Source organism: Pinus tabuliformis, chromosome 8 (assembly GCF_031772625.1).
Source record: "Pinus tabuliformis cultivar Carrire ecotype Pingquan chromosome 8, CPIR1, whole genome shotgun sequence".
Lineage (NCBI taxonomy): Eukaryota > Viridiplantae > Streptophyta > Pinopsida > Pinales > Pinaceae > Pinus > Pinus tabuliformis.
The window spans coordinates 1,416,521,363-1,416,530,052 of record NC_142294.1 but is presented as its reverse complement, the minus strand read 5'-3'; the positions used below and the strand labels follow the sequence as shown (position 1 = coordinate 1,416,530,052).

Sequence of the window (8,690 nt, the reverse complement as noted above, 5' to 3'; positions counted from 1 at the left end):
CCTGAGAAAAGCAGGAATAGCAGGACATAAGCCTTGTCCGAACTGTGGAGACCTTCAATCCACCTAAGCTTCGATATCCTTTATATAATTACGTCTGCAAGAATAAGGACTCACCTGGAGTATCGGTAGGCCAACACCCTCTTTCTGCAGGCAGTAGAGGCTGGAAGATCCAAACCCTCCTGCACAGGAGATAAGCTATTCATTAACTGTAATAGATAAACGCAGGTGCAATGGAATACACAGTGAACCGTAGGAGTATAAGACTATAACCTGTGTGTTAATGTTTAAACAGTGAGATTCATACCTGAGCGAGAGAGGTGTAACTGGAACGATGCGGAGGAGGCTCTGCTGAGCGGAGGCACATTCTGGACGCAAATGAATTGAGGCCGATTAACCCGGTGGATTATATGCTGAAGGTCAAACCCTCGATTAACCTGAGCCCTTCGATTACACGGATCGATCACCATCGTTCGTATGGGCGGGAAGGTTGGCGCGGAAACCACAGCTGTACAACCCTGAGCGTTCACATGGCAGTCACATGGCCTCCTTCCACCTGGCCACAGGATGGATGTGCTGGATTAACATCCGCCTTCCACCTGGTGCCGTGTTAAATAATTAAGGTTGCAATACATTAAGGCTATGGCAAGGGTTATGGCATAGTGCTGGAGTGGGTAGGTGTAACGTGAGCAAACCCGCATGGAAACCAACCTTATGCCAAGTCATAACTTATGCAGGTGAATCAAATAAAGTGCATTAAATTATAATGTTTTATAATGTTTGACAATGAACCGAATACCTTGTGATCACGGTGGCAAGTGATTTGTAAGGGTAGGTAATAATTTTTTTTTTTTATTTCGGTATAAGATAGATTGTGGTCGTGACAATGTGGTATCAAAGCAGAGGTTTCAAAACTGTGGCCTCTGGAACAGTAAAGATTATCTTATAATGAATATATGAAGACAATGCAGCTAATTGACTTTCTTGTGTACCAATTAGGAGACCCATACAGAGACAGCCTCTCCTAACAGCTAACAAGCAAGATGGAGGAAATGCCAGGAACTGGTGGCATCCCTCAAGAAAATGCTGAGCTGTGGGTACAGCTTGGTGCTGAGACACGCAGTACCAATCTGGCGATACTGCAAACAGTCCAAGAGCTTAAAAGTGAAATGGCGCGTTTGCGAGAGGACAATGCGCGATTAACAATGGAGCAAGAAAGAATATTGAAAAGCTTGTCAGACAAACAAAATCCACCCTTAGCCAACCCCAGCGCGGAACAGCAAAGGGGAACTGAAGAACGGGATTATGCACCTGAGCTTTCAGAAGAACAGGAAGACCATTCTGATAATGTGCAAGAACAACAAACCTCAAAGAGACAGAAAATGGAGTTACAAGGGGAATTTCGAAAAATCAAACCTCCCCTTTTCGATGGTGAGCAGGAAGAAGCAGCAGAAGCTTGGTTGATTAACATTAACAAATATTTTCAACTGTACGAATATGATCAAAATCTGAAGGCGCGGCTGGCCATTTTCCAGCTGCAAGGCAAAGCCACCTTGTGGTGGGAAGAGATCAAAATCGTGAAGGGAGTAAGTGAGCAAAGCATAACCTGGGAAAAATTTCAGAAATATTTTAAGGAGAGGTATTTAACTGAGCGCTTCTATGATGAGAAGGCGCGAGAATTCCATGACTTAAGATTAGGACAGCAGTCCATGGATGAATTCATAAATCGCTTCACTTCTCTGCTTCGCTATGTGCCATACATAAAGGAGGAGAAGGCCAAGGTGCAGAGGTTCGTGAGTAGCCTACCAGCTTACATAAGGGAACGGATTGAGTTTGACAATCCCCGAACTATGGATGAGGCAATTCGAAAGGTTAGAATTTGTTATCAGCAGAACAAGCAGAAAGGAGACATTCCAAACAAGAGATGGAATGAGAGAAAAGGCAACAGAGTTGCTGGAAACAACAAAGGCAGCCGTGGAAATGGCAGTAAGGGGGCTGGGAAGGGTTAGATCAGCAGAAACATAACCAAAGGCACCTTCCGAGCTAAGCCAAACGAAAGCAGAATCAGCGAACCCCCTGCTAGATCAGAGATTGAGGGAACCAGACCTCCAGTTCAGTGCTGGGGGTGTGGAGGACCGCACTACGTCAAGAATTGTCCACAGCGTAAAGGGGTTGATCAAATATCTCAGATCCATGAAGCATCAACTGTTGGGGATGTGGCACGCAGCATACCTAGAATTAACGCAGCCTTGGAAGACCGGCAAGCGGAGTACCAACCAAGCATGGTGGAGTTTGAAGGTAAGATCTCTAATCTCTCTATAGCTGTACTTATTGATCCTGGAGCTACTTTAAGTTATGTTAGTCCAAAAGTGGTGGAACATTGTAAGCTATCATCAGAAAGTTCAAAAATCCATGGTTAGTACAGTTAGCTACGGGAGCCAAGAGACGGGTCCTAGCTAAAGTTAATAACTGCTCTTTCAGTATAGCTGGACAACCCGTAACAGCAGACCTGAATGTACTTCCATTGGGTTCTTATGACATCCTTATTGGTATGGATTGGCTGGAAAAGCACTGGTCACTGGTGAATTGTAAAACCAAGACCATATACTACAAGGATGATTTGGGGCAGCAGCAGGAATTGCAGGGAATTAAACATCCTGTTCAGATTCGACCTATCACTGCGACTCAGTTAGCTAAGTGTATTAGAAAGAAATGTCAAATTTATGCCATACAAGTTGGTTATGCAAACCAGAAAGACAAGATGTCCGCATTGGACAATATCCCGGTGGTACAGGAATTTATTGATGTTTTTCCGGAAGAAGTACCGGGGCTGCCTCCAAAGAGAGATATAGATTTCACTATAGAACTAATCCCAGGAGCAGCACCTGTCTCACGGGCCCCATACCGAATGAGCATACCAGAGCTAACCGAGTTGAAAATGCAGCTGCAAGAGCTGTTGGATAAGCAGTACATCCGTCCCAGCGTATCACCCTCGGGAGCTCCAGTATTATTTGTGAAGAAGAAGGATGGGACACTTCGCATGTGCATAGATTACCGGCAGCTGAATAAGCTCACGGTCAAGAACAAGTACCCTTTACCCAGGATAGATGAACTCTTTGATCAAGTGAAAGGGGCAAAAGTGTTTTCCAAGATTGATCTGCGATCTGGTTATCATCAGATCAGGATTAAAGATGAGGACATTGCCAAAACCGCTTTTAGAACACGTTATGGACACTACGAATTTGTAGTGCTACCTTTTGGTTTGACCAATGCACCTGCCACCTTCATGTGTATGATGAACAGCGTGTTTCATCGGTTTTTGGACAAATTTGTGCTGATATTTATTGATGATATTCTGATATACTCACGCTCCCAGCAAGAACACGAAGAGCACCTTAGGTTGGTGTTGCAGACCCTTCGGGAACATCAGCTGTACGCTAAATTTAGCAAGTGCGATTTCTTCAAGGAGGAAATTCAGTATTTGGGGCACGTGATTACTAAAGAAGGAATTGTTGTAGACCCGGAGAAGATAAAAACCATTATGGAATGGCCCATACCCAAAGATGTTGCTGATATCAGATCCTTTATGGGATTAGCTGGATATTACCGGAGGTTTGTGGAAGGCTTCTCTAGGATAGCCTATCCTATCACTTCATTGCAGAAGAAAGGGAAGGTATTTAGATGGACACCGGAATGTCAGCAGAGTTTTGATCGCTTGAAGCACTTACTCACCACGGCACCCATCCTAAGCATAGCTGATCCTAATAAGGATTATGTGGTATGCACCGATGCAAGCAAGGAAGGTGTGGGAGGAGTACTAATGCAGGAAGGAAAGGTAATAGCATATGAATCAAGGAAGCTGAAGGAGCATGAACAGAGATACTCTGCTTACGATCTGGAATTAACAGCTGTTATTCATGCGCTGAAAATGTGGCGGCACTACCTCTTAGGGAGGAAATTCCTGCTGTTAACAGATCATCACAGTTTGACACATTATTTCAGCCAACCTACCTTGAATGCAAGACAAGCTCGTTGGGCAGATTTCCTAAGTGGGTTTGACTTCGACATAAAGCATTTAAAGGGCAAGGAAAACCGAGTGGCGGATGCATTAAGTCGGAAGGTTCACTGTTTATGTGAACTTTCAGTCAGCAAATGGCAGAGTTCACTAATTGAGCAAATAAAGACAGCAGCTAGTCTTGACTCTGAGTACCAGTACTTAAAACAGCAAGTACAACAATCTGATAAGGAAAAATTACAGCAAGGATACACACTAAATAGTGATGGAATGCTGTGTTTTAATAAGAAAATGTATGTACTTGATGTAAAAGACCTTAGAAGGTTGGTTCTGGATGAGTTTCATATCAGCCACTACACTGGTCATTCGGGGTACCAAAAGATGATCACTGCGCTTAAGAAGGAATACTATTGGCCAGGAATGAAGAAACAAGTGGTTGAGTACTTGGCACGATGTTTGGAATGCCAGCAAATAAAGGCAGAACATCAGCATCCCGCTGGACTGCTACAGCCTTTGCCCATTCCGGAGTGGAAATGGGAAACCATTTCCATGGATTTCATAACGGGGTTGCCCCGAACAAAGAAAGGCAACGACTCTATCATGGTAGTGGTTGATAAGTTAAGTAAAGCAGCGCACTTTATTCCTGTGCAGTCCACTTACAAGGCGGTGCAAATTGCTCATCTCTTCATGCAAAATGTGTTCCGATTGCATGGGTTACCAAAGGTAATTATATCAGATCGCGATGTGAAATTCACCTCTACCTTTTGGAGGACATTGTTTGCCGAGTTGGGTACTCAGCTGAACTTCAGCACAGCTTATCACCCGCAGACCGATGGTCAAACCGAGCGAGTGAATCAGGTGCTGGAAGATATGTTGAGAGCATATGTAATTCTGAAACCAGGTCAATGGGAAGAATATTTACATCTGGTCGAATTTGCGTATAATAACGGATATCACACTTCGACTCAGCTAAGTCCCTTTGAGGTCCTGTATGGACAGAAGTGTCGCACACCCTCAAGCTGGGGTGGACCGGAAGACAAGCTGAATTTGGGTCCGGAAATGCTTAAAGACATGGAAGACATGGTAAGAAAGGTGCGTGCAAACTTAAAAGCTGCACAAGATAGACAGAAAAGCTTTGCGGACAGGAAAAGAAGATTCACGGAATACAAAGTTTGCGACCATGTGTTTGTAAGGATTCAAACCAGAAGGAGCGCCCTACAGTGGAGTGGGTGCACCAAGCTGGCTCCTCGATACTTTGGACCTTTTCAGGTCTTGGCTAGAGTAGGGCCAGTGGCCTACCAACTTGCATTGCCAAGTGACATTAGGATTCATAATGTGTTTCACGTTTCTGTTCTAAAAAAAATATGTCTATGATCCTAAACATGTCATTCAATGGCAAAATGTGCAGGTAAGAATTAATCCGGTTGTCTTTATTATGCAGCTACATGCAATAGAAAACTGATTAAAAGTATTGATTGCCTGCAGGTCGAACCGGAAGGCGAGGTTCTGGTCGAACCACAGAGCATTCTCGACCGGAGAGAAGTGCGGCCGTGGAAACGGGTTATTACCCAAATTAAAGTGATGTGGCAGCACTATGGGCCTGAGGAGGCTACATGGGAAGACGAAGAACTCATTAGGAAAGTTTACCCAAACTTATTTAATGGGAATAGACATCGGGACAATGTCCAATCCCAGGGGGGGAAGATGTGATACCCCAAGGTAACTTGTAATTTGAATAGTTACTATGGTAAAAATTGTATGAGTAAAAGACTTGATATTACTAAAAGACATTGTTAATTATGAAAAGGAATATATTGGATTATTTTACTTGTGTATATTCATGAAATGCTGGCAGCCTCCTGGAGGAGGATTTTCTATTAAAAGAAAATAAAAACAGTTATCAAAACTGGAAAATAACTGCTTCTCACCCAAGGGGAAAAGCCTTGGGAGGAAAACCTCTGGGCTGTTGAGGAACAGGCAGAGAGAAGGATTCCAAGGGAGAGAGCAGACAGAGAGGAAGGTTAAGTCTGGTAGTGACCAGATAACCTAGCACTGGTGTGCATGTGTCTTGTTGAGGGCTGTAGGCCTGCAGGACTGCTCGGGGGGAGAATCCAGTGAAGTGGATCTCAAGGTTGGGAGGATAAGAGCAAAACCATTGCAGGTGATTCTCTGAAGAAGGCACGACGATAGCAGATTACAGGTATGTGTTCTTAAATAACTCTGACTTGAGTAACAGGCGAAGACAGCACACAGACCGGTTCAGGTATTTAAGTTTCTTATCTGGTTATTGCTGTAGTGAATTATTAATCTTGCTGAACATTAAACAGTGATGGTAGAGCTGTCATATAGGTTAATACATATAAACTATCTGCAGATCTGACTTGGAAATAAATTGTCACAGTATAGACTAGAATGGTTAAATGAAAGGGTCAGATTGGGTCTAAACCCTGAAGCGGTTATGAGACCGCTAAGAATATTAATCATTAGGAGTAAACGAACGTAAGAATCGAACCATTGCTTACGAGCACAGTCAAATAACTTGCTTCAGAACAGTAGTAATAATGAAAGAAACAGTTATGAAATGGAAATTTAGACAGTGTCATTACTGTTAAGTCTTAACGAAACTTTAGGAAGACCATGAAGAAGGGTCGAGGCCCTCGGATAAAACAATAACCCAGAGAAATACGAAAACAATAACTCAGAGAAATACGAAAACAATAACTCAGAGAAATAAGAGTAACAGGAACGGCCGTAAGGGTTATGCACATAGCTCAACCCACGGAACGTTTCACCATAGCAGGTATTATATACTGTGTAATAAAACAATAACCATAGCCGGTAACATATATAGCTGTGTGAGATGAATGAAAATATAGCGAATAATGTAAAGCTGTGTAAGGGGAGCAATAGCTACAACAAAGTATTAAATAGCTATGCAAAGAAAGTGCGTTAACATTAAATGCAGGCTAACATTACAAATGTGAGAGCATTAAGGTATTTACAGAATTAATGACATGATTCTAATATGCTACGGAAACTGGAAATTAATATTATGCCTCTACCGGCTTAAACATCATGGTCACGGGTATAACACCCTGTGTGTGTGGCAAAGGGGGTTGCCTTGCATTCATCGACCCGAATGCAAGCCTTAATCCCTACAGCCGCATTAAGAAAATATGAAATATGGTAAAGAAATGAATACCAAATCTGATGCATGAACCTAACTACTCATAATAGACCTGAGTTCTTGATATATGATTAAACTTCAAACCAAAGAGTCGACGGTCATACCAGTTCGAAACAGTACAAACCCTCACTGTGGCAAGTCCATCGATATTAAACTTCATATGCATGATTATAATAAATTGAAGTAATAGACAGTGGGTAAACCCCGAGAATCAATACAGGTTGTACATGAGAACCTTTAAATTTAACATCTAATGAACAGAGTAGCTTCGATATAGTCGACATCATAAAAGAAATCACACGATTAATTCATTAAGAGACCGTAGCCATGCATATGATGATCAATATACAGGTAAACCATTTATAACAATAGCTTCAGGAACCGAAAGGGACTAAAGTCCAGAACATAAGGGTTCTATTAAAACTTATAAACCCTGAATGAAATTGTATCAACTCAAAATAGAGATTTAGTCTCAGATTCAAGTACCCATATACATAAATTTACAAATGGCTTGCAGCCGTAAGCAGATAAGTTGAACCCTCAGGGTTTCGCGAGATATAGGTCGGGCATGGGAAGAGCCGCCTGTAAATCGTAGCAAGGGCTTGAACAAATAACAATAAGACCTGAGAAAAGCAGGAATAGCGGGACATAAGCCTCGTCCGAACTGTGGAGACCTTCAATCCACCTAAGCTTCGATATCCTTTATATAATTACGTCTGCAAGAATAAGGACTCACCTGGAGTATCAGTAGGCCAGCACCCTCTTTCTGCAGGCAGTAGAGGCTGGAAGATCCAAACCCTCCTGCACAGGAGATAAGCTATTCATTAACTGTAATAGATAAACGCAGGTGCAATGGAATACACAGTGAACCGTAGGAGTATAAGACTATAACCTGTGTGTTAATGTTTAAACAGTGAGATTCATACCTGAGCGAGAGAGGTGTAACTGGAACGATGCGGAGGAGGCTCTGCTGAGCGGAGGCACATTCTGGACGCAAATGAACTGAGGCCGATTAACCCGGTGGATTATATGCTGAAGGTCAAACCCTCGATTAACCTGAGCCCTTCGATTACACGGATCGATCACCATCGTTCGTATGGGCGGGAAGGTTGGCGCGGAAACCACAGCTGTACAACCCTGAGCGTTCACATGGCAGTCACATGGCCTCCTTCCACCTGGCCACAGGATGGATGTGCTGGATTAACATCCGCCTTCCACCTGGTGCCGTGTTAAATAATTAAGGTTGCAATACATTAAGGCTATGGCAAGGGTTATGGCATAGTGCTGGAGTGGGTAGGTGTAACGTGAGCAAACCCGCATGGAAACCAACCTTATGCCAAGTCATAACTTATGCAGGTGAATCAAATAAAGTGTATTAAATTATAATGTTTTATAATGTTTGACAATGAACCGAATACCTTGTGATCACGGTGGCAAGTGATTTGTAAGGGTAGGTAATAATTTTATTTTTTTTTTCGGTATAAGATAGAT

General features: G+C 42.8%; 1 long non-coding RNA gene across 1 annotated transcript; it reads right to left on the bottom strand.

The window, feature by feature from the left end:
- Positions 1 to 404: 404 nt before the first annotated feature.
- Positions 405 to 8,365, bottom strand: LOC149240899 (uncharacterized). The gene is made up of 3 exons (XR_016245567.1): positions 8,126 to 8,365; positions 7,936 to 8,000; positions 405 to 553 (listed from the first exon to the last, which is right to left on the bottom strand). It is a non-coding gene; the product is annotated as an uncharacterized LOC149240899 (long non-coding RNA).
- Positions 8,366 to 8,690: the final 325 nt, after the last annotated feature.